This window comes from Lathyrus oleraceus, chromosome 1 (assembly GCF_024323335.1).
Source record: "Lathyrus oleraceus cultivar Zhongwan6 chromosome 1, CAAS_Psat_ZW6_1.0, whole genome shotgun sequence".
Classification (NCBI taxonomy): Eukaryota; Viridiplantae; Streptophyta; class Magnoliopsida; order Fabales; family Fabaceae; genus Lathyrus; species Lathyrus oleraceus.
In genome coordinates, this window is record NC_066579.1 from 298689645 (window position 1) to 298716690 (window position 27046).

Genomic DNA, 27046 nt, shown 5'->3' on the forward strand with positions numbered 1-27046 from the left:
GGAAGTTCAAATTCAACTTGAAAATGCATGTGCTAAGAGGAAACATTATAGGTCTTTTTGGGCCAATACCATTGAACAAGTATTTTTCCTCAACTTATAAAATGCATAACTCATTCATGACAAATCCAAACATGGTCAAATTTGTGACCAAGTTGAATAGGTTTGAAATATCCACAACTTTTATGAAGGGACATTTCTCATTTGAAGCCCATAGAAAAAGTTATTCAAGGTGGAAGAAGTGAACATTTGACTTGGGACTTGGAAAAATTTCAAATATGTTTGATTTCCCAAACTTCCACCTCAAAATTCATCATGATACAAGCTTCAAATGAAAAAGTGTTCAACATGGAATTTTTTCCCTTGATCTTAACTTTCCAAAAAATCCAAGATCATCTCATTTGGCCAAAGGATGAAGGACTTACGCATGGGTGCAATATGATGAACCATTTGGATGATTTCCACTTCCACTTTTCATACACGATTGCATGGCTTTGTAACATGATTTTAGAATGATCCTCACTCATTTTTGGTCATGGTTGCATCACTTGATAGGCCTATCACACGCCCATGCAAGCATGCAAGGGAATTTCTCAAAATTTGCCAAATTTGGAAGTGTGTGGAAATGAATCTCCTTGGCTATAAATAAGACCCTCATTGCTTAGAGTTAAGGACCTCATGCCCAAGCTTTGAACCTGCAATCCCAAACCCTCGCCATTGAAGAATAATCTTGAAGGTTTTCTTTGAAAATTGAGTTTCAAATCTCCATCTGTTTTGAGATTGAAACTCCAAGAGTCCAGAACTTTTCTTGATCCTAATCACTTCAAACAGACATCTGAAGCAAGGCTAAACACAATTGGAATCAAGATCATGCCATTCTGAAGCTCCATTGAAGGTGAATTTTCAGAATTTTCTTCTCTTTGGTTATCCCTTAATTCTTCATCATTCTTTGTGACTTTTGGTTGTCTGAAGTCCTATCAATGTAGGCAAGAAGATTGAGTTACTTTGAGGTCAAATCAAAGCAACTCAGTTCATGATCCTCAAAATTCAAATCCCTGTATCTTTTTATATACCTGGAATTGGAGAAAGTTGAGGCCATATTCGTGCTCCTGAGCATTTTCGCTTCAAATTAGTGTATTCACTTTTCATTTTTCAAAAGGTTTTGGTTGGACCAGTCTGGTGGTCCTCACCGGAGAAGATGATCGGAGCTAGGGCTTCGGTGATGCGGTGGATCAACCCAGACCATCTGATCTGGTTCTCATATTCTAATCTCACGCGTCCAATTTGATTACCAAGCGTGTGGCGTTGTTGACTAAGGTGCTTATGGAACACACACGCTTGGCCATCAGATCTGCCACCTCAATTAATGAGGGACATCTGATGACCCTTGGTTTTTTTGTTTTTTTGATTTTTGTGTTTAATCCATTTATTTTAATTAATTCATATTAATTTCATTTTTAATCCAAAAAATATGGGACTTTTACCAAAAATATTTAAATATTTGCCTTTTCCATTTTTTGAATTAAAATTATTTTTTGGATTAATTTTGATATTTTTCATGAATTAATTATTTTTGTGCATATTTTTAATTGTTTAAAAATACTTCTGACATTTCAAAAATTATGAATTTTTTTATCTAAGGTCCTTTGACCTAGGATAAATCTCTTGGCCATTTATTTGGTTTTTTGAAGAGGTTTTAGGTTTTGACCAAACCAAATTTAATTTAAATTCATTTTTAATTGATTAATTGTGTATAAATTATGTTGAGTCATTTTTATTGGCTTGTGGAGTTTGACTATGTGTTTAGGCCTTGGTCAAGGTTGATTTGACTTTTGTTGGATTAAAATCATTGGACTTAGGGGACTGATAAAATATACATTTCATCTCCCAAAATGAATGAATAATTTTAATTTGATAAAACTCCTCCCATGACCAATTTGTGTTCTCTTATCCCCCCTTCCTCTTCATCTTCAATCCTATTCTCTCCCATCCTTTCCATTGACCAATAAAGTCTCAATATCCTAATGCTAATTAGTTCATCAATAACTTTGTTTTTGATGAACCAATACAAGTATGGATGAGATAGGTCCATCCTTTGATCTTTTTCTTTTTTTGTGTGTGGTATGTTTTAGGAGTATGGTCCATTATACCATATCTCTAACATGCATTAACACCAAAATTTCTATTGCCCGACCTCAGATAGTTGTGACTTCTACATAAGTCCAATTACGATTGCTTAACATTGAGCTAAATCTTGACCCTAAAGGCATAACATTCTAGTAAGTGAGATTGTAAGTCTCCCCCCTTTCATGGTATTTTATGGAAACTTAGCCTTTTTCCCTTCCTTTGGAAGATGTCTTGGTTCAAGGATCCATGCTTGTGAATAGAGGGTTGAGTGTTTTCCAAAGAATGACTTAATCAATTGAAAAGAAAAACATCACTAACATCTAATCAACTAATATTTGACTAACTTTTATTAATATTTCTTTTCTTTCCAAGTCATTTACTTTATGCAATTTAAATTCAAGTCATTTACCATTTCATTTGTCATTTACATATAATTTAACTTGTTTATGTTTATGTCATTTTCACTTTGCTCATTTGAGCCATATATTGTGATTGTATATATTTGTTTGTGTATCTTGTTTGTGTTTGTGGTCTTAGGACCTTAAAATACTTAATAAACAACAAAACCCCTAAAAAATGTTTGTGTGGACTGTTGGATTTGATTTGAGCTTTTGGACTTAGAATTAGGCAACATTCCCTATGCAAAAGGACTTGGTCAATGCCAACATTTATGAAACCAAGTTATTATAATTTGAGCTTTCATTTGATATAAGTATTCGTACCTTCATGAATTCATCTGCTACATGGTCTTGATGTAACTGTTACTTTGAACCTGTGTCTAATGCCTTATTCTAAGCTAAGTAAGGGTATGTCATCTGATACATGAGAAGACAAAGAAGACTGCTAGCCATGGAGTTGCTTGCTTGGATATGGCTATCTTTATTTGATGCCTTGCTCTTAATATTGCTATTTTCTTGTTGATATTGCTCGATTCAAAGTTCAAAGGGAAAATGGGGTTTCTATATGACATTCTTGTCTGTTGGATTGCATCCCATTGGTCAGATCTTTTCAACTCTTAACTTTTAATTTTTATGCTTAGGATTAGTCTCTTCATCTCCTCCCACTTCTTAAATTTAAAAATCTCTCCCCACTTTCAAAAACATTCTTTGCTTTGTGATTTCCAACTTAGACTCTTTTGCAAATTAGAAACTTTGGCCTTATGCCATTGCATTTTAAAACTCTTTTCTTAAATCAAATTTGTAAATAAACTTAACCACATTGACTTAAAATTTCAAAAGACAAAAAGAACTAACACTCATTCAAACTCTTTTAGGCTCATTTGTGCCTCTTTTAAACTTAATTTTTGGTTAAAAGCAATCCACTCATTTTGAAATTGATACCACGAACTACGAGGTTTTGATCCCTCATTTTTATGTTGGTACGTAGGCACAAGTCCGAAGGTCTTGTCAAACACAAAAAATAATTAATGAATTCTTTTCTCATCCCCACACTTTATTTATAGCAAACATCTTTTATACCAAAACACATACACACAAAAAAAGGGCTCCCTAGGAGTACCTAAGATACTTTGGGTGCTAACACCTTCCCTCTGTGTAACCAACCCCCTTACCTGTAATCTCTAGCATTTTATTAGTTTTGATTTGAAAACTTCTTATCTTTGGGTTTTGTTTGTACTTTTCCCTTTTCCTTTGGAAACAATAAAAGCGCGGTGACGACTCTAGTTTTATTGACGTTAAGTTTATCCATAGCTTGATGGTCATGAATTTACCGCTACATAAATTAAGTGGCGACTCTGTTGGGGAGTAGTCCTCAGTGGGTTTAGCCTACTTTTTTATGTGTATATAATTGTATATTTGATGTTTATATACTTGTTTGTATGATATAATCTGCTTGTTGTGCTTGGTGATCTCTGAGTGGTAAGATAAGTTCTAACCCGAACTTGAGTGCAATTAAGATATGAGGATGATATAATCATGTACGACTTGTGTGGAGTAGTCCTTAACAAGTTGGCTTGAAACCCATCTACTCAGGGGAGACCCTTTTGGAGCTATTGATGTCACATAAGTTATTTGTGGTTAGATATAACTTTCTCTGATTTGGGGTCCGAGAAGCTGAGGACCGTAGAAAATTTAACCCAACTTGGCCTATTTAGGATGTAGTGCAGAGACTGTTCAAGTGTAGACTTGATAACAGTTGTTACGTGATACTACACTCAGACGAGTTTCTCTTGAGAATATTATGGGTTGATGAGTCAGTCATCATAACCTATAATATCCGATAGATGGAATTAAGACTCTGGGAACTTTTTAGAACATGATCTATAAGTTTCTATCCTTAGTACACTCCTTTGGATTGGTTCTTAACCAGACTCTATGCTCGTGACTCACAACAAACCCTTTGATTCTTGGTTGATCCAATCAAGTATTGTCAATATCAATGGAACTTGGGTGTTGATAAGGTGAAAACCATAATCCACCAAAATGGATGATTGATCTTGACAATGACTCGATTCATCCCTTGACCTTTGATTGTCTTGAGTGTGATCCCTTATTTGTGATTGTTGCATTCATGCATTCGTACACATCATAACATTCATCACACGAAAAATAACTTCAAGGAACTAAGGTTTTATTTGTAAATATTTTCAGACCATGGAGTGTGGGCGAAGGAACACTAAGAAGTACAATTTCAACTGTCCTGACTTGAAAGAACTAAGGAAGTTGTCATCCTTTGTATTAGATCCCTTGGACTTCAAGCAATGCCATGGGAAGCTCTTGTCTGTGTTATCTACTGATGTGGTTGAAGGACTTTTGAGTGTGTTGGTTCAGTTTTACGACCCTCTCTACTGTTGCTTCACTTTTCCCGATCATCAGCTTGTGCCTACGTTAGAGGAGTATGCCCATCTCTTGGGAATACCTGTTTCTGACAAAGTACATTTTAGTGGATTGGAGGAGATTCTAAGATCTCATATCATAGTTGAAGCTCTTCATCTAAAGAAGTTTGAGATTGAGGCTCATTGGGTTAAGAAAGGAGGAATGTTTGGGTTGACTTCTGAGTTCCTCATTAGGAAAGCTAATGTCTTTGCTCAAGCTGGTAGTGTGGACGCTTTTGAAGCCATTTTGTGTTGCTCATCTATGGTTTAGCTTTGTTCCCTAACATTGACGGTTTTGTTGATGTTAGCGCCATTAGAAACTTCCTAATCGGGAATCTTGTGCCTACTCTGTTAGGTGATACGTACTTCTACTTGCATTTGAGGAATTCTAAAGGTGGTGGGACTATTGTGTGTTGTGTTCCTCTTCTGTATAAGTGGTTTATTTCACACTTGTCTCAGACGCCTGCTTTTGTGGAGAACAAGCAATGTCTACGGTGGTCTCAAAGACTTATGTCCCTCACTAATGATGATATTGTTTGGTATGACTCTGCATTGAGTAGCTTGGATATTATTGATAGTTGTGGTGAATTCTCTAATGTGCCTCTCATTGGTACACAAGGAGGAATCAACTATAACTCTGCTTTGGCTCGTCGTCAACTTGGGTTCCCCCTAAGAGACAAACCTAATAACACTCAGTTAGAAGGTATTTTCTATCAAAAGGGTAAAGATCTCCAACATTTGAAGTAGAAGATGATACATGCTTGGCATAATGTGTATATGAAAGGAACATCCGAGATTGGTCTGTGCAACTGTATAGCTTTGGAAGCTTACACTACTTGGGTGAAGAAGAGAGCTTTAGAGTTGAAGATGTCGTATGCTTGTGAGAAACCTATGTCTTTGGATGTGTCTGAGCCATCAACTCTCCTTAACAAATATGTAGAGGAGTTGGAAGACGCACTCACCAAGATGAATCAAGAGAGAGATATGTGGGAAGAGCAATTCCATGCTTTGAGCCAAAAGCATGAGCAGTTGCAGCTTGAGTCAAGGGACAAAGACACACTTATTGAACTTATTGAAGACCGAGCAGTGAAGAGACAAAGAGAGCCAGATGGTCCATCTTCCTCTAGTATGCCTCAGCCTTCTGGAGCATGGAAGAAGATTGTTGATCAGCTTGTCCTTGAAAAGGCTCAGGTAAAGATATCCTTTGAGTCAGAGATCCGACGCATCCGAAGGAAGTACGCACTAGCAACCAGATCATTTGACATTGTTGCTAGGGATCCTTAGGATGGTTATTTTCCTTTTCTCTTGTACTTGTACTTTGGTTTCTGAAATTGTACTAAGTGTAATCCTTCCAAATTTTATGAATAAAAGAGATTTTTTATGGTCAATCAAATTGTTACTATTATTTAATATTTGCAAATATAACTTTGTATGTTCCTTGAAATCAAATAAACAAAAACATTGCATTTCATGCATCATTCACATAACATGGTTTCTTTCGCCAGATGTCTTGTCGGTTATTCTTCTGTGCTTCAGCCAAGCTGACTCACCGATACAACACTCGCGCCAATCAACCCAAAATCATGGAGCATTTGGAACAAGAAAATAGAGAATTGAAGGATGAGATTGCTCGTCTAACTTCTATGATGGAGTCTATTCTTGCTGCACAGAATCAGTCTTCACCAACTCCTGCAACTCCTCCTCCTTAGAGGACTGTTATCTCATAGGTTGCTACTTCAACCATGCCTGTTACTGCTACTCAATCTGGTCCATCTATGGCTGCTGGATTCCCGTGTGGAGTGCCACCAAATTTCATGCCTGAAGGGTTTGCACCCACGTTTGCTTCTATGTCGGCATCTAGCCCGGTCATGTCTGTGCCACTTCCAATTGTTCATACCTTGCCTCATGTTAAGGATACCATCTACCATTCTGAGCCATTTGAGGGCCCAGATGTTTATGAAAAGATAGATGAAATGAAGGATCAGTTCCTTGAGCTGTGCAAGGAGTTGAAGACTCTGAGAGGAAAATACCTGTTTGGGAAGAGTGCTGCTGAACTCTTCTTGGTACCAAATGTGAAGATCCCGGTGAAGTTCAAAGTCCATGAGATTGAAAAGTATAAGGGAAATACTTGTCCTCTTAGCCACCTTGTTATGTACGCCAGAAAGATGTCAACTCAAATTGATAATGATCAGTTACTGATTCACTACTTTCAAGACAATTTGACTGGTGCCGCTCTGAGATGGTATATGGGGCTAGACAGTGCAGGTGTTCGTACATTCAATGATTTGGGTGAAGCTTTTATGAAACAACACAAGTATAATGTGGATATGGCGCTTGATAGATACCAACTAAGGTCTATGTCTCAGAAGGAGAAAGAGACGTTTAAAGAGTATGCCCAAAGGTGGAGAGAGCTTGTCGCTCAAATTAATCCTCCGTTAGAAGAGAAGGAGATGACGGAGATTTTCCTGAAGACCCTGAGTTCGTTTTATTATGAGCACATGATTTCCAGCGCCCCCAGTGACTTTACCTAAATGGTAAATCGGGGATGAGGCTAGAGGAAGGAGTCCATGAGGGACGTTTGTCTAAAGAAGATGTGTCAACTAGTAAGAAATATGGGAGTGGTTTTACCAAAAAGAAGGAAGGGGAAACCAATTCATTATCTGTAGGGATATAGAGGAGGCCTCATGTCAGAAGAAATCTGCAGCAACGTCAGTATCCACATCAAGTTTCATCAGTAATTCCTGTGTTTTCAAACAATTCATATAATTAATCAGTGCCAATTCAACAACAACCGCAACAAAGAACCAACTACAACAACAACATCAAAAATAATCAACAACCAAACTTCGAGAGGAAGAAGGTTTCTTTTGACCCCATTCCTATGTCATACGCCGAACTCTACCCATCTTTGGTCCTCAAGAACCTACTTCAACCAAGAAATCCACCTCAAATTCCTGAACCACTTCCATGGTGGTATAAGCCTGAACTCCGCCGTGCCTTTCATCAAGGAGCTCCTGCCCATGATATCGAGAATTGCTACCCGTTGAAGTATGAGGTCCAAAAGCTTGTGAGTAGTGGGATGATGTCCTTTGAGGACCGTGCACCGAATGTGAAAGCCAATTCGTTGCCCACTTATGGTAATGCTTCATTCAACATGGTGGAAGGTTGCTTAGGAAATTTCCGAGTCTTTGGTGTACAACGTATCTGTAGGTCCTTGGTGGAGATGCATATGACTTTGTGTTTGATTAGCGATTGTGAGCACGACCATAATGGTTGTGCGATCTGCAGTGTGAACCCCCGTGGGTGTTTGATTGTCAAGAGGGATATCCAGAAGTTGATGGATGAGAATGTAATCCAGATTCAACAGTCAAGGGATATAAATGATGTGAATATGATTGTTCTAGTGTTCAAAACCCCTGAGAGGGTAGTGATTCAATTTGATAGTAGCAACAACAATATCGTCAATAGATCGGTATCACCGTTGGTAATACGGTTAGCAGGCCCCATCCCGTATGCATCCAATAAAGCTGTTTGTCGCAACCTGCGAAAACAACCGGCGAAAAGAGAAATGACAGAAGAGTCGCCACCGTGCGTTATTTATCCCAAAGGAGGGAAAGGAAACGCTCAAAGTAAACCTGGAGAAAGGAAAGGAAAAGACAAGGTCTCGCAACTAAATCTTGGGTTCGGGAGTCGATTATGCGAAGGGAAGGTATTAGCACCCCTACGCATCCGTAGTACTCTACGAGATCCACTATTGTTGTTCTTGTCTAAAAGGGTGTGTGTTTATCTAATGTGCTATTTACTAAAAGAAATGGTCAAAAGGAAATGACTCGCACGGATGTCGCATCCACTGCATACGTATCTCATCTGAATATGAGAATCAGAGTCTTCGTAGCTCGGCTACCTATGGGTGAAAGAGATGTGTGTTCGCTAAGACATCGCGTTTATGCCTACGTATCTCATCGGGAATGAGAATCAGAGCAAAACGTAGTTCAGCTAACTACGGGGACAAGGGTCTCGATTGCAACTAGGGCAAGAGAAAGGGAAGGTCTCGATCGCAACGAGGGCGAGAGAAAAGGATCGCAACAAGGGCGAAAGCAAGCAAAGATTAGTTGTTAGTCAAAAAGGAACTCGGCAAGACATCACATCTTGTGCCTACGTATCTCATCTGAACATGAGAATCAGAGTTTTCGTAGTTCGGCTACATATGGGTTGCCATCTGAACATGGACTTACAAAGGAGGACACCAGTTGTGTCAAAGGAGAATGGGAAATGTGTTCACGTCCTAGCAGCAGGTGTCACAGCTCGCTGAATCGAGTCTTAGGAAGTTACCTCTTTGCAATAGAACGGACTACATGCCACAAGATTGGAGACGTACAGAAGGTTTAAAAGATGGGGAAGCTCTGCCCTAGTGTTGTCTTACAATGTGAACCTAAGTGTTAGGATTTACAAAGGGAAACATCTACCTAATGTTAGCATGCAAAAGAAATGAGGGAATTCTACCTATGTTATCATACAAAGGGTTCTACCTAATGGATGCTACCTAAACGGAACAAGAATCGACGAATGGAGTAGAGAAAGGAATGTGATACAGGGTAGATGGCGATGCACGAAGCAATCGACTTACAGGTAGATGGCGATGCATGAAGCAATCGACTTACAAGAGAAATGGCGATGCATGAAGCAATCGACTTACAAAAGGATGGATGAACACGTGCTGGTTCTGTTAAGTTTTGAAAATGATTACTCGACGTTGGATCGAGGTTTTGATCTTGTTTTGAAATGGTTATCGAATGTTCATTTTATTTCTTGTATTAACAGATGAATAAAGAATGAAAGAATAAACATTATACACTTCATGGGAGAGGGGTACATTTGTTATGAATGGGGGTTGTTCATGGCAATCAAGCAATAATAATATATGCCTCATACAACATACAAGTAGGCCACAGTTAACAATCAAGTCAGATAAGAAATCAAGTATATGAATAAATCAAATAATCAAAGAATGAAATAATGAAGCATTGAACAATGCATGAGAGGTATAGACATGTTAAGCAATCAAACAATAGAAGCATGGATGAAAGAAACAAGTATAAAAAATATCAGATGACTCAGACAGATGAAACTATGCACACAAAGGATCACTGAATAATTTAATCGGGAAATGATGCAAGGATCAAATAAAATCAAGATGAAAGGCCTCTAATATGTGGCATATGAGATGAACAAGGGAGGATCAAAAGATCTCTTCAATTGCCCTAAGCAATCCGTAAGTCAAACATCAAACATAGAAAAGTCAACTGTAAAGTCAAGTCAACTTAAAAATTATCAAATAAATAGTAAATTAATCAAGAAAATTATGAAAAATTAAAATAAGTTAGGTAGGGTCAGGAAATCATCATCCCCTAAAAATATTTTAAAAATAATTAAAATTAGTGTATAAATTAATTGAAATAAAACAGAAGTCAAATGAAAAGTCAACCAAACAAACTAGGTCAAAAAATAAATCCAAAATAAATTAAAAATGGGAAATAAAATTCCAATAAAAGGCCAGGTTGACAATGAGACATTGGTAAACCCTCATCCCAAAAATCAGAAGTTAAAAATAATTCTAAGTCATGAAAATAAAATAAATGAAAAAATATGTGTCAAAATGGACTATTTGAAACAAAAAATTAAAATAAAATATTAAGATTAAATAAAATATGAAAATAAAAATTAAATAAATTAAATAAAACATTAAGGAATGTGAAAAATATATTTTGATATTTTTATGAACAAATAAAATATTTTTATGAATTAAAAAGCAAAACAGCAAAATTAAAATAAGAATTACAAAATAAAAAAAGAAAATGAATGGATAATGTGAGTGGGCCTGGCGAGTGTGTGTGTGTGGGGGGGGGGGGGGGGGGGGGGGGGGGGCGAACAACAGATGGAAAGGAAGCCTAGCCCATGTGTGATTACCAGCGTGACAAAAAAAGGACTGAACATTTAATTAATTTAATGAGTTATGTACCATTATGTATCAATCGGTCACATGTTTTTTTAAACACTACAAGACAAAAAGGCGCTGGACGACTAAGATCTCATGGCGAGCGCGCGATCGGACGGTTTCTAAGCGGACACGCCTGGCCTTGCTTCATGCAACATAACAAAACTAACAACATGCATAATAAACACGTAAAACGCAGCCAACATTCTTCCATCTTCTACACAACATATCTCACTCTATGGTTCATGAAATGGGATGATATAAAAAACAAAATTCAAGCTTGAAACGAGTAGAACACAATGGTACTTTGTTTCATTAAAAATAATGGCCCTAGCATGTAGAAAAGTGAACAACAAGGGGGCTTCATGCACCCGGATTCAACAAAAAAATAATGTCACAAACTCCAACTTAATGAACATGCCTCATGTTGAGGGCTTTACAAACAATCATGGCATGGTATTAACATGGAAAATAAGTATGGAACAAGCATGACATAAATGAAAAATAACATGAAACATGGATGGATAGCATGAAAGAAACATGGAAAATATGATGAGCAACATGGATATATGGTCATAAAAAATGGAGAATGAGTGAAATGTTTACCTAGTGGATGAAAGGTCCACTGCCCCTTGAAGATGGAAGGAAGGAAAGAAAATGAAAATGTTCTTTTGATGCTTGTGCTTGAGAAATGGAAAATGAGGAATGGATCTTAAATGCACTCCCTTGCCTCTTGCTCAAAAATACAGCCACCACTTTTCAGATTAGGGTTTAGAATGTTTAAGTATGTAGGGTTTAATGATGGCTAATGGGCTTGGAATGTTTGTTTGAGTTTATATGCAAAAGGTGCAAAAATGAGGTGTGAAAAGAAATGGCTAAATGTAGCAAAACTTAAGTGAATGAACATAAAGCAAATGGCCAAATGAGGTAAAAAGTGTGTTGGTTGGTTTTGTGGTCTGACTTGGTTTGGTTTGTGCAGCACAAAAATAGTCCAACAGAGTGACTTTAAGACCTTGTAACTTGATGAGTATGTAACCAAATGGCAAGGCAATGCAAACAGTAGAAAGAGGGCATGGAGCTTAACATTTTTCATTTTTAGCACAACTTGAAATGATGAGTGGAAAGAGGTGAAAAATGGCCATAAAGTTCAGGTTCCACAGCTGCAGAATGGTTGGGCCTGTTTGGCCTAAATGCTGTCAAAAAATTCAGTCTATGATACCAACTTTAGATGAGTGTACCTTTCAAACCAATGATCCAAATGGGATTATTCCAAAAGGATGTGAAAGAGGACATAGCAAGGTAAAACTTTCATGAAGAAAGTATTTTCAAAATATGCCTTGAAGTGCAAGAAACCTAGCCCATAAGTCTTGACAAATCTTGAAGATTTTGGACTTAGAAAATTTTCTAAGTGTCCTAAAATAATGTCTTACTTTGACCAAGCATAACTTTCTCAATTTTAATCCAAATGAAACAAACTTTATATCTCTAGAAAGCTTGGAACAAGGGGAATAACTTTCATGTTGGAGAAATTTTCAAATGGAGCTTTCATCTTAATGAAATATAAGCTTAAAGTGGGTGCAAAAATCATAAAAACTTGCCTTAAATGGAAAGTCAACTATTTTCAAATTTGGTAACTTTTCCAACTCCTGATTAAATGATGAATCCATGATACAACCTTGATCAAATTTCACATGTAGGCTCCCTTAGGCATGAATTTTGAGATTCCACTTTCAAAATGTCAGGAGTTGACTTTTCTGGTCCCACAGTTGACTTTTCCCAAAGTGTCTGATTCCCGATTCCATTGATCAATTGAAGCACCTCTGGCTCAAATAAAGAGCTGAATTTTTGTACGTAGACCCTTGTGGACATATGGAGGGCCATGGAAATGAGTTTCACCCAAGGAATCAGAAATAAACCGATTTTATGCAAAACCCTAGTTTTAGGGCAAAATGATCAGGAACTGATTGCACTGATTGCCAATGGATCTTTGTGAGATAATTGTGAATCTTCCTAGGCCAAGATGCCTCTCTAACCAAGACATGAATGAGCCCCTTTTACTTCCAACCAAACCTTTCCTGTTGCAGATAGCCACGAAACCCTGATTTCCTGATTAAATCCCAATGAATACTCTGATAGCTCTGAATCTTTCACTGATGCATTGAGGACCATAATAAGACACCTGGACCACCTTGAGACCCTTGAGACTTGTATATTTGGAAAATGAAGTCCAATTCTCAGTCTTGCTTTGTGTGGGCTCCTTCTGTTAAGGAGTGAGCAATCAAACCCTGATTTCCAAGGCACTAATGCAGTATGCAATGAGTATGACCTAGTATGATGCTAATGAACTGTAAGACACAATCCCATGCTTTCAAGAAAAATAAAGGGTAAATTTTGGGGTATTACACTGTTCCTTATCAGTATAATGCTACAATGGTGGAGAATGGTCAAGAGGTTTCGTTGTCTGTGGCAAATTCTGTGGTAAATATAGCTGATATCGCAAAGGTGACCCGTAGTGGTCATGTCTTTGGTCCTGTCTTTTCAAAAGAGGTAAAAGAGGATGCTGTGAGTAAGAAGGTTGATGTGCCTGCAGTGAACCTAGTTATTGCTCCTGTGTGTCAGTATGGTGAATCCAACAAGCTAAATCCTAACGATGATGATGAAGTGCTACGTTTGATCAAGAAGAGTGCATTTAATGTAGTGGAGAAACTGCTCCAAACTCCTTTAAAGATTCCAGTTTTGTCTCTGTTGATGAACTATGAAGCACATAGAAGCATTGTAAAGAGTGTTGGAGCCAGCTTATGTTGAGCATGACATGATTATGGATTAGTTTGATCACATTGTGGCTAACATTACTTCCTATAACAATCTGAGCTTTTGTGATGAAGAACTTCCTAAGGAAGATAGAAATCACAATCTGGCATTACACATTTCAATAAATTGCAAGGAGAATGCACTGTCAAATGTGCTGGTTGATACTGGTTCTTCTCTGAATGTACTCCCAAAGTCAACTGTATCCATATTATCGTACCAAGGCGCCCCGATGAGGTATAATGGCATAATTGTCAAAGCATTTGATGGTTCTCACAAAACCGTCATTGGAGAAGTGGACCTTCCAATGAAAATAGGTCAGAGTGATTTTCAAATTACTTTTCAAGTAATGGGTATCCACCCGGCCTATAGGTGCTTGTTGGGAAGGCCATGGATTCATGAGCCTGAAGCTGTAACATTGACTCTGCATCAAAAATTGAAATTTGTGAAGAACGGAAAGCTTGTCATTATCGATGGAGAGAAAGCGCTTTTGGTGAGCCATCTGTCATCTTTTACATATGTTGAAGCTGAGGAGGAGGTTGGAACTCCATTCCAAGCCTTGTCTATTGCCGAGGTAAATAAAACTGGGGCACCCATGTCTTCTTTCAAAGATGCTCAGAAGGCTATTGAGTTAGGCAATACAAATCAGTGGGCCGTATGGTAGAAGTCTGCGAGAACAAGAATATGGCCGAATTGGAATTTCAACAAGGGCCATTTAAAGTCAAAACTGAAGAAATACGACTGAGTTTCTGTAATGGAGGGTTCATCCATGATAATGAACAACACTCAGTTGCTGTAATTGAGGGTGATGAAGATGAAGACTACGCTAATTTTATGACGCATGGCAAGACTTGCAACAATTAGGTTGCTGTAGATATTCCTGTTATTGTCCACCACTATAAGTAATTTTTTTTCATTATTTTAAGAAAAATACTTCTCTTATGCCTAAGGGAGAATTGAACATTGTTAGGCATTTCTCAATTATCAAATAAAATGCAATTCTATTTCATCCACATCTATAATGTTTTATTTTTAATTTTTTCCTTTCTGAAAATGGTAATCACAAAAAACATAAATAAATAATAATTATCCATCTGCATAATATTTGGTCACAATTCACTTCTCTAAAATCAAAATATCAAATCATTATGCAAGTTTATTTCCAAACCCATTTAATACAATGATCCTACTCCCTCTCCAAACTTTGATTTCCCTGTGTTTGAGGCTGAGGAAGAGATTGATGAAGAAGTATCTGATGAATTATCTCGCCTACTTGGGCATGAAGGAAAAGCCATTCAACCATTCGAAGAACATATTGAGTTGGTCAACTTGGGTTCTGAAGATGATGTGAAGGAAGTCAAGATTGGGTATCAACTGTGTCCAGAAGCTAAGAAGGGGTTGATTGATCTTCTCTGAAAGTATTCAGATGTGTTTGCTTGGTCCTATCAAGACATGCCTGGTTTGGATTCTGAGATTGTGGAGCATAGATTTCCGTTGAAACCAAAATGCCTGCCAGTTAAGCAGAAGTTGAGGAGAACTCATCCCGATATGGAAGTTAAGATCAAAGAGGAAGTGCAGAAGCAAATTGATGCTGGTTTTCTTGATCCCGCCGAGTATCCGCAATGGGTGGCCAATATTGTACCTGTTCCAAAGAAAGATAGAAAAGTCCGCATGTGTGTCGATTATAGAGATTTGAACAAATCCAGTCCGAAAGATGATTTCCCTCTACCACACATTGATATGTTGGTAGAAAATACAACTAAATTCAAAGTCTTTTCGTTTATGGATGAATTTTCTGGTTATAATCAGATCAAGATGGCACCCGAAGATATGGAGAAGACCATATTTATTATACCTTAGGGAACATTCTGTTATAGAGTGATGCCTTTCGATTTAAAGAACGTTGGTGCAACATACCAGAGAGCTATGCCCATTTTTTTCATGATATGATGCACAAAGAGATTGAGGTCTATGTTGATGATATGATTGCTAAATCCAATGATGAAGAAGAGCATGTTGAGCATTTGTTGAAGTTATTCCAGCGTTTGAGGAAGTACAAACTCCGCTTGAATCTCAATAAGTGTACTTTTGGTGTTCGTTCTGGTAAGTTGTTGGGCTTTATTGTCAATGAGAAGGGTATTGAAGTTGATCCTGCCAAGGTCAAAGTAATACAAGAAATGCCTGCGCCCAAAACTGAGAAGGAAGTTAGAGGTTTTCTCGGCCGCTTGAATTATATCTCAAGATTCATATCGCATATGACTGCCACGTGTGCGCCTATATTCAAGCTTATTCGAAAAGATCAGTCTTGTGATTGGACCGAAGATTGCCAAAAAGCTTTAAACGGTATCAAAGAGTATTTGCTTGAGCCTCCGATTCTGTCTTCGCCTGTTGAAGAAAGACCTTAGATCATGTATTTAGTTGTGCTTGAAGAAAGTATGGGTTGTGTTATGGGCCAGCAAGAAGAAACTGGGAAGAAAGAATATGCTATTTACTATCTCAATAAGAAGTTCACCGATTGTAAGACTCGGTATTCTATGCTGGAAAAGACTTATTACGCATTGGCTTGGGCTGCTAAGCATCTGCGTTAGTATATGTTGAATTATACTACTTGGTTGATATCCAAAATGGATCCAATCAAGTATATTTTTGAGAATCCTGCTTTAACTGGGAGGAGTTCCAGTTGGCAGATGTTGTTATCCGAGTATGATATTGAATATCATTCTCAAAAAGCAATTAAAGGTAGTGTTTTGGCTGACCATTTAGCTCACCAACCAATTGAAGATTATCAGTCAGTACCATATGATTTTCCTGATGAAGAGATTTTGTACTTGAAAATGAAAGATTGTGATGAACCATTGCTTGAAAAAGGGCCAGAACCTGGTTCCCGTTGGGGCATGGTATTTGATGGAGCTGTTAATCAATATGGTAATTGTAACACCCCGATAATAATAAAATAATTATTTAAATTGAGTTAATAATATATTTATTAATTTAATTAAATAATTGGAAATTTTATTATTATTATTATTGGATTATTATTATTATTGGAAAATATATATAAGTTGGAATTAAGGAAAAGAGCCATTTTGGAGTAAAAAGGTTTTTACGTGAAAAGCAGAGAAGCGATCGTGAAAGAGGAGAAAGGGGCAAAGAGGAAGAACCAGAGAGTAAAGGTTGGAGAAGAGCTTGGAGCTTAGAGATTTTTCCGGATTAACTCAGGTAAGGGGGTTTATCGTCGATTAATGGGTATTATGGGATAATATATAATGGGTAGTGATAAGCCGTTATTTGACCCTAATTGAGATTGGTGAATGCTGGAATTACGTTGGTTAAACTGTGTTAAAAACTGAAATTTAATCCGTGATTGTGTGAGTCGTGTTTTCCCGAACGTATAGCTTTTTACGGAATTGGAATCGGAGGTCCGGAAGTCCTCCAATGGCGGAAAATGCGGAGAATTCTGCATTCTGCCTTGAGTTAGCGCAGGAACAGCTTCTGTCTTGCGTTAACCGGTTAACCCAGGGTGTTAACCGGTTAACACTGTTTTGAATTGTGAAAATGTGCTGTTTTGCTTGCGTTAACCGGTTAACCCAGGGCGTTAACCGGTTAACACTGTTGTGATTGCTGAGATATTGCTGTTTGTGCTGCGTTAACCGGTTAACCCAGGGCGTTAACCGGTTAACACTGTTAAGTTTTGGGACAGGAGGCGTGTTGTGCTGCGTTAACCGGTTAACCCAGGGCGTTAACCGGTTAACGCTGTTGCAGAGTGGAAAAATTGGCTTTTTAATGTGGTGTACATAATGGAGAGTTGGCCTATGTTGGCGTATGATGTAATAGGGATTATATCCCGCTGTTTTGAGCAGTATAAGTATTAGTAGAGTGTGCTAATACTGTGTTTTATTATTTGACATGATATGATGTGTTGATACATGTGTTGATGATGTATGATGATATGCATAATGCTGTGAATGTATATATTATGCATGTATTTGTGAATGGACTGTTGTATGGCTTAGAGTATGAGCATATGTCCATTGTGGATTTGTTGTTGATGTTGCATTGCTAGATGATTAGCGTGCATAGCATAGCCTTTGGGGCTGTAGCTAATTCCCATGGTGAGGAATTAGTGAGTGAATCATTGTGGATTTGTTGTTGATGTTTGCATGTTAGATGATTAGTGTGCATAGCATAGCCTTCGGGGCTGTAGCTAATTCCCATGGTGAGGAATTAGTGAGTGAGTCACTAGGTCTCAAATGAGTGGGACTAGTGAGCTTAGTAGCCGTATCTGGAGGGATCGGTGAGCTTGAACTATATGTTCAAGAATAGTCGGTACCGCATGTGTGGAGTCTCATTGCATAATGTATGTATGGCGTATAATATGAATGGATGTATTCCAATATTATACGTGTGTTTGTGTTGTTATGGAGCATGATTTGAGATTATACTTGTGTTTTATGTTGGTGTTGAGCATGATGTTGAGCTGATGTGCTGTTACTGATCGTATGTTGTGATTAGGGTGATTAATGTGTCAAATTACTTAACATGACATGAGATTTTATAATGCTTATTATATTGATTGAGGAACTCACCCTTACAACTGTTTTTCAGGTAACGAGAACTGAGTTGAGTAGGAGCGAATGATTGGAGTCTAGTGTAGTCTCCTTAGTGGGTCGTGCTCTGATAGATGTAACATCGGGAGGGGACGTTTTATTTTGTTGAATAATTTACATGTGAATGTTACATGTTGTACATGATTGATGAGATCTCTAACCGCTGCGTTTTATGCAAATGTTTATGTTTTGATTTAATAAAAGAGCATGACGGTTATAATTGGTGAATGGTGTGAATATTATGTGTGACACCCTTGAATGGCATAATTACTCTGATTTGTTATATGTTTATTATTTTTAATTAAATATTTGGGGTATTTTAGAAGGGTGTTACATTAGTGGTATCAGAGCATAGTCGGTCGAGTCGAGTCGTAATTATTCTGTTTTCCCTGTACGGGATAGGTGTTGTGTAACCCTATCAGTACTCATTGTTTTAGTTTGTTTGGGTTTTCAGAATAGAGATGGCTGGAAGAGGTAGAGATGATGCTGTGATTGCTGAGGCTCTGGGTATGCTAGCTGGAGTACTTGGAGGAAATCCGAATGTTGTGGGAATGGGAGCTGCTCGTCAACTGAGTGAGTTCCAGAAGAACAATCCTCCAATGTTCAAGGGAGCATACGATCCAGATGGCGCTCAGAAGTGGTTGAAGGAGATCGAGAGGATCTTCCGAGTAACTGAGTGTGCCGATAACCAGAAGGTCAGGTTCGGTACGCATATGCTGTCGGAAGAAGCAGATGATTGGTGGGTTGCTACCCGCACTGAGTTGGAAAATGCTGGGAATGCTGAGATCACTTGGGCTGTGTTCAGAGAGAGATTCCTGAGGAAGTATTTTCCAGAGGATGTCAGAGGAAAGAAAGAGATAGAATTCTTGGAATTGAAGCAGGGCAATCGGTCTGTGACTGAGTATGCTGCGAAGTTCACAGAGCTGTCTAAGTATTACACTCCCTATAATGAGGCTGCTGGAGAATTTTCGAAATGTGTGAAGTTTGAGAACGGGTTGCGTCCCGAGATCAAGCAGGATATTGGATACCAACGGATCAGAGTGTTTTCTGACTTGGTTGACTGTTGCAGGATTTTTGAACAGGATTCCAAAGCCAGAGCAGAGAGCTATCAGTAAAGGGTTGATAGGAAAGGCAAGAATCAGAATGATCGTGGAAAACCGTATGCAGCTGGCAAAGGTTTCCAAAAGCAGAGTGGGATGAAGAGGCCTAGTGGGGGAGACTCTAGTGCCCCTGCTAAGTGTTATCGATGTGGTCGGGCTGGACATCGTGTCCATGAGTGTACCAGTGCTGAGATGAAGTGTTTCAAGTGTGGCAAAGGTGGTCATTTGGCTGCAGAGTGTCGGTTGAAGACTGTAACTTGTTTCAACTGTGGAGAGTTGGGTCATATCAGTCCACAGTGTCCTAAGCCGAAGAAGGAGAATCAGTCAGGAGGCAAGGTCTTTGCTTTATCAGGTTCTGAGACTTCTGCAGATGATCGTTTGATCCGAGGTACGTGTTATATTAATGGCTTTCCTCTTGTAGCTATTATTGACACCGGTGCTACTCATTCCTTTATATCTTTGGATTGTGCAGTGAAACTTAAGTTAGAGATATCTGAGATGCTTGGAAGTATGGTGATTGATACTCCTGCGAAGGGTTCAGTGACTACTACTTCAGTTTGTTTGAATTGTCCTTTGAGTATTTTTGGTAGAGACTTTGGGATAGACCTTGTGTGTCTTCCGTTAGTGCAGATTGATGTTATCTTGGGTATGAACTGGTTGGTGTTTAACCGAGTTTCTATCAACTGTTTTGATAAGACTGTGATATTTCCTGAGATTGAGGAAGGGAAGAGTTTATTTCTATCAGCAAGGCAGGTGAATGAGGAAGTAGCAGATGGGGCAGAGTTGTTTATGCTGTTAGCGACTGTGGAGGCTAAAGATAAACTAGTGATTGGCGATCTGGCTGTGGTGTGTGATTTTCCTGATGTGTTTCCAAAAGAAGTGAATGAATTACCGCCAGAGCGTGAAGTTGAGTTCTCGATTGATTTGATACCGGGTACTAGACCGATATCGATGGCTCCGTACCGTATGTCTGCTGTTGAGTTAACTGAATTGAAGAGTCAGTTGGAAGATCTGTTGGATAAGAAGTTTATTCGTCCGAGCGTGTCACTGTGGGGTGCACCAGTGTTATTGGTTAAGAAGAAAGAAGGTACTATGAGGTTGTGTGTAGACTACAGGCAACTGAATAAAGTGACGATCAAGAATCGGTATCCTTTGCCGAGGATTAATGATTTGATGGATCAGTTGGTTGGTGCGAGTGTGTTCAGCAAGATAGATTTGAGATCTGGGTATCATCAGATACGTGTGAAAACTGAGGATATTCAGAAGACTGCTTTCAGAACAAGGTATGGACATTATGAGTATTCTGTAATGCCTTTTGGTGTGACTAATGCGCCTGGAGTATTTATGGAGTATATGAATAGGATTTTCCACCCGTACCTAGATAAGTTTATTGTGGTGTTTATTGATGATATTTTGGTGTATTCGAAATCTGAAGAAGAGCATGCTGAGCATTTGAGAGTGGTTTTAGAAGTTCTACGAGAAAAGAAGTTGTTTGCTAAACTATCCAAGTGTGAATTTTGGTTAGAGGAGGTTAGTTTTCTTGGTCATGTGATTTCAAGAGGTGGTGTTGCTGTTGATCCTTCTAAGATAGAAGCGGTATCTAAGTGGGAAGCTCCGAAGTCTATTGCTGAGATTCGCAGTTTCCTGGGATTGGCTGGTTACTATAGGAAATTCATTGAGGGATTTTCTAAGTTGGCGTTACCGTTGACGATGTTGACTAGAAAGGGGCAAGCATTTGTTTGGGACTCAAAATGTGAAGAAGGTTTCCAAGAGTTAAAGAGAAGGTTGACTACTGCTCCTATTCTGATATTACCGAGTCCGTCGGAATCATTTGAGGTTTACTGTGATGCTTCATTGTTGGGTTTAGGTGGTGTGTTGATGCAAAATAAGCAGGTTATAGCTTATGCTTCGAGACAACTGAGGGTTCATGAGAGGAACTACCCGACGCACGATTTAGAGTTGGCAGCTGTGGTATTTGTTCTGAAGTTGTGGAGGCATTACTTGTACGGGTCAAGATTTGAGGTTTTCAGTGACCATAAAAGTTTAAAGTACTTGTTTGATCAGAAAGAGCTGAATATGAGACAGAGGAGATGGTTAGAATTTCTGAAGGATTATGACTTTGGTTTGAATTACCATCCGGGTAAAGCAAACGTAGTGGCTGATGCATTAAGTCGGAAATCATTGCATATGTCTATGTTAATGGTTAGAGAATTGGATTTAATTGAGCAGTTTAGAGACTTGAGTTTAGTGTGTGAGAGTACTCACAATAGTGTTAAATTGGGAATGTTGAAGTTAACGAGTGGTATTCTGGATGAGATTAGAGAAGGTCAGAAATCCGATGTGCTTTTGGTTGATAAGTTGACTTTAGTGAATCAAGGTCAAGGTGGTGAATTCAGAGTTGATGAGAATGGTGTTTTGAAATTTGGTAATCGGGTGTGTATTCCGGATGTTACCGAGCTTAAGAAGAGTATCCTTGAGGAAGGACATCGTAGTGGCCTGAGTATTCATCCTGGAGCTACGAAGATGTATCATGATTTGAAGAAGTTATTTTGGTGGCCGGGAATGAAGAAAGAAATTGCAAGTTTTGTTTATTCCTGTTTGACTTGTCAGAAGTCAAAGATTGAGCATCAGAAGCCGTCTGGGCTAATGCAACCGTTGGCTATTCCAGAGTGGAAGTGGGATAGTATCAGTATGGATTTTGTTTCTGGTTTGCCGAGGACAAATAAGAATTTTGAAGCCATTTGGGTGATTGTTGACAGATTGACGAAATCGGCTCGTTTCATTCCGATCAGAATGGATTATCCGTTAGAGAGATTAGCCGAGTTGTATATTGAGAAGATTGTAAGTTTGCATGGTATTCCGTCGAGTATTGTTTCGGACAGAGATCCTAGATTTACATCAAAGTTCTGGGAAGGTTTGCAGAGGGCTTTGGGAACTAAGCTGAGATTGAGTTCTGCATACCATCCGCAGACTGATGGTCAGACTGAGAGGACGATTCAGTCATTAGAGGATCTTTTGAGAGCTTGTGTTTTGGAAAAGGGAGGTGCTTGGGATTGTTATTTACCTTTGATTGAATTTACCTACAACAATAGTTTTCATTCGAGCATTGGTATGGCCCCGTTTGAAGCTTTGTATGGTAGGAGATGTCGGACACCGTTATGTTGGTATGAGTCCGGTGAGAGTGCTGTGGTTGGACCGGAGATTGTTCAACAAACTACGGAAAAGATTAAGATGATTCAGGAGAAGATGAGAATTTCTCAGAGTCGTCAGAAGAGTTATCATGATAAGAGGAGGAAGTCACTTGAGTTCCGGGAGGGAGATCATGTGTTTCTTCGTGTTACTCCGATAACTGGTGTTGGTCGAGCTTTGAAGTCGAAGAAGTTGACACCTCGATTTATTGGCCCTTATCAGATTTTGGAGAGGATAGGGGAGGTAGCCTATCGTATCGCTTTACCGCCGTCACTTGCGAATTTGCATGAGGTTTTTCATGTGTCTCAGCTGAGGAGGTACATTCATGATCCGTCGCATGTAGTCCAAATAGATGATGTCCAGGTGAGAGATAACCTGACTGTTGAAACATCACCTATGAGGATTGAGGATCGAGAGTTGAAGCAGTTGCGGGGTAAAGAGATTGCCTTGGTGAAGGTAGCTTGGGGAGGACCAGCAGGTGGCAATGTGACTTGGGAACTGGAGAGTAAGATGAAGGAGTCTTACCCAGAGTTGTTCGCTTGAGGTATGTTTTCGAGGACGAAAACTCTTTTAGTGGGGGAGAGTTGTAACACCCCGATAATAATAAAATAATTATTTAAATTGAGTTAATAATATATTTATTAATTTAATTAAATAATTGGAAATTTTATTATTATTATTATTGGATTATTATTATTATTGGAAAATATATATAAGTTGGAATTAAGGAAAAGAGCCATTTTGGAGTAAAAAGGTTTTTACGTGAAAAGCAGAGAAGCGATCGTGAAAGAGGAGAAAGGGGCAAAGAGGAAGAACCAGAGAGCAAAGGTTGGAGAAGAGCTTGGAGCTTAGAGATTTTTCCGGATTAACTCAGGTAAGGGGGTTTATCGTCGATTAATGGGTATTATGGGATAATATGTAATGGGTAGTGATAAGCCGTTATTTGACCCTAATTGGGATTGGTGAATGCTGGAATTACGTTGGTTAAACTGTGTTAAAAACTGAAATTTAATCCGTGATTGTGTGAGTCGTGTTTTCCCGAACGTATAGCTTTTTACGGAATTGGAATCGGAGGTCCGGAAGTCCTCCAATGGCGGAAAATGCGGAGAATTCTGCATTCTGCCTTGAGTTAGCGCAGGAACAGCTTCTGTCTTGCGTTAACCGGTTAACCCAGGGTGTTAACCGGTTAACACTGTTTTGAATTGTGAAAATGTGCTGTTTTGCTTGCGTTAACCGGTTAACCCAGGGCGTTAACCGGTTAACACTGTTGTGATTGCTGAGATATTGCTGTTTGTGCTGCGTTAACCGGTTAACCCAGGGCGTTAACCGGTTAACACTGTTAAGTTTGGGACAGGAGGCGTGTTGTGCTGCGTTAACCGGTTAACCCAGGGCGTTAACCGGTTAACGCTGTTGCAGAGTGGAAAAAATTGGCTTTTTAATGTGGTGTACATAATGGAGAGTTGGCCTATGTTGGCGTATGATGTAATAGGGATTATATCCCGCTGTTTTGAGCAGTATAAGTATTAGTAGAGTGTGCTAATACTGTGTTTAATTATTTGACATGATATGATGTGTTGATACATGTGTTGATGATGTATGATGATATGCATAATGCTGTGAATGTATATATTATGCATGTATTTGTGAATGGACTGTTGTATGGCTTAGAGTATGAGCATATGTCCATTGTGGATTTGTTGTTGATGTTGCATTGCTAGATGATTAGCGTGCATAGCATAGCCTTTGGGGCTGTAGCTAATTCCCATGGTGAGGAATTAGTGAGTGAATCATTGTGGATTTGTTGTTGATGTTTGCATGCTAGATGATTAGTGTGCATAGCATAGCCTTCGGGGCTGTAGCTAATTCCCATGGTGAGGAATTAGTGAGTGAGTCACTAGGTCTCAAATGAGTGGGACTAGTGAGCTTAGTAGCCGTATCTGGAGGGATCGGTGAGCTTGAACTATATGTTCAAGAATAGTCGGTACCGCATGTGTGGAGTCTCATTGCATAATGTATGTATGGCGTATAATATGAATGGATGTATTCCAATATTATACGTGTGTTTGTGTTGTTATGGAGCATGATTTGAGATTATACTTGTGTTTTATGTTGGTGTTGAGCATGATGTTGAGCTGATGTGCTGTTACTGATCGTATGTTGTGATTAGGGTGATTAATGTGTCAAATTACTTAACATGACATGAGATTTTATAATGCTTATTATATTGATTGAGGAACTCACCCTTACAACTGTTTTTCAGGTAACGAGAACTGAGTTGAGTAGGAGCGAATGATTGGAGTCTAGTGTAGTCTCCTTAGTGGGTCGTGCTCTGATAGATGTAACATCGGGAGGGGACGTTTTATTTTGTTGAATAATTTACATGTGAATGTTACATGTTGTACATGATTGATGAGATCTCTAACCGCTGCGTTTTATGCAAATGTTTATGTTTTGATTTAATAAAAGAGCATGACGGTTATAATTGGTGAATGGTGTGAATATTATGTGTGACACCCTTGAATGGCATAATTACTCTGATTTGTTATATGTTTATTATTTTTAATTAAATATTTGGGGTATTTTAGAAGGGTGTTACAGTAATGGCACTAGGGAAATGATTATTACTCCTTAATGCACTCATTTTACGTTTACAGCTAGATTGACTTTCAAGTGTACAAATGATATGGCTGAGTATGAAGCTTGCATTATGGGGCTTGAAGAGGCCATTAATCTCAGAATCAAGTATTTGGACGTCTATGGAGATTCAACTTTGGTTGTGAATCAGATCAAAGGTGAATGAGAGACGAATAAACCCGGTTTGATACCATATAAAGATTATGCGAGGAGGATTTCAACTTTCTTTACAAAGGTTGAGTTTTATCATATCCCTCGAGATGAAAAACGGATGGCAGATGCTCTTGCAACATTGGCTTCAATGATTATGGTGAAATTTTGGAATGAGGTTCCTAATTTGATTGTGATGCGTATTGATAGGCCAGCTCATGTGTTTACTGTTGAGGAAATCAGAGGTGAAAAGCCGTCGTATTTTGATATCAAATGTTTCCTCCAAAGTCAGATTTACCCGCCTGGGGCATCTTTGAAAGATAAGAAGACTTTGAGGAGATTAGTTGGCAACTTCTACCTGAATGATGATGTGCTTTACAAGATAAATTTCGATATGGTCTTGCTCAGATGCGTGGACAAACACGAAGTAGACTTATTGATGACTGAAGTCCATGAAGGTTCCTTTGGCACTCATTCCAATGGACATGCTATGGCTAAGAAGATGTCGAAAGCAGGTTACTATTGGCTGACAATGGAATCTGATTGTTGCAAGTAAGATTCATGTTCCTCCAACACTGTTGAAATCATTTCCTCCCCATGGCCCTTCTCCATGTGGGAAATTGATATGATTGGCATGATCGAGCCTAAAGCTTCGAACGAACATCATTTCATTCTGGTGGCAGTTGACTACTTCACAAAGTGGGTTGAAGCGACATCGTATGCAAATGTGACCAAGCAAGTCGTTGTAAGGTTTATCAAGAATCATATTATATGCCGGTATGGTGTGCCAAGTAAGATCATTACTGATAATGGATCAAACTTGAACAATTATATGGTTGAAGCTCTTTGCAAAGACTTCAAAATTGCACATCATAATTCTTCTCCTTATATACCTAAGATGAATGGGGTTGTTGAAGTTGCGAATAAGAATATCAAGAAGATCATTCAGAAGATGGTTGTGACCTATAAAGACTGGCATGAGATGCTCCCATTTGCTTTGCATGGGTACCGTACATCAATCTGTACTTCAACAAGGGCAACCCCTTTATCACTTGTTTATGGCATGGAAGTTGTCCTCCCAGTAGAGGTTGAGATCCCATCATTACATGTTTTGATGGAAACCAAGTTGACTGAAGCTGAATGGTGCCAAACCATATATGACTAGCTGAATTTGATTGAAGAGAAAAGGTTGACTACCATGTGTCATAGTCAGTTATATCAGCAGAGAATGAAGAAAGCTTTTGATAAGAAGGCCAAGCCTCGTGTGTTTAGAGAAGGTGACCTTGTGCTCAAGAATATTTTATCTTTCAAACTAGATTCTACGGGAAAATGGACTCCTAATTATGAAGGCCCATACATTGTTAAGAGAGCCTTTTCAGGCAGTGCTTTAATACTTACAATTATGGATGGTGAAGAGTTCACATGTCCTGTAAATGCCGATGCAGTCAAGAAATACTTCGCCTAAAAAAATAATAAAAGAACAGCTCGCTAAGTTGAAAACCCGAAAGGGCGACTTAGGCAAAAATGAGCGTCTCAGTGGATTGAAAACCCGAAAGGGCGATCCAGGCAAAATTTAGAGACATAAAATAGAAAATTTATCCCGATA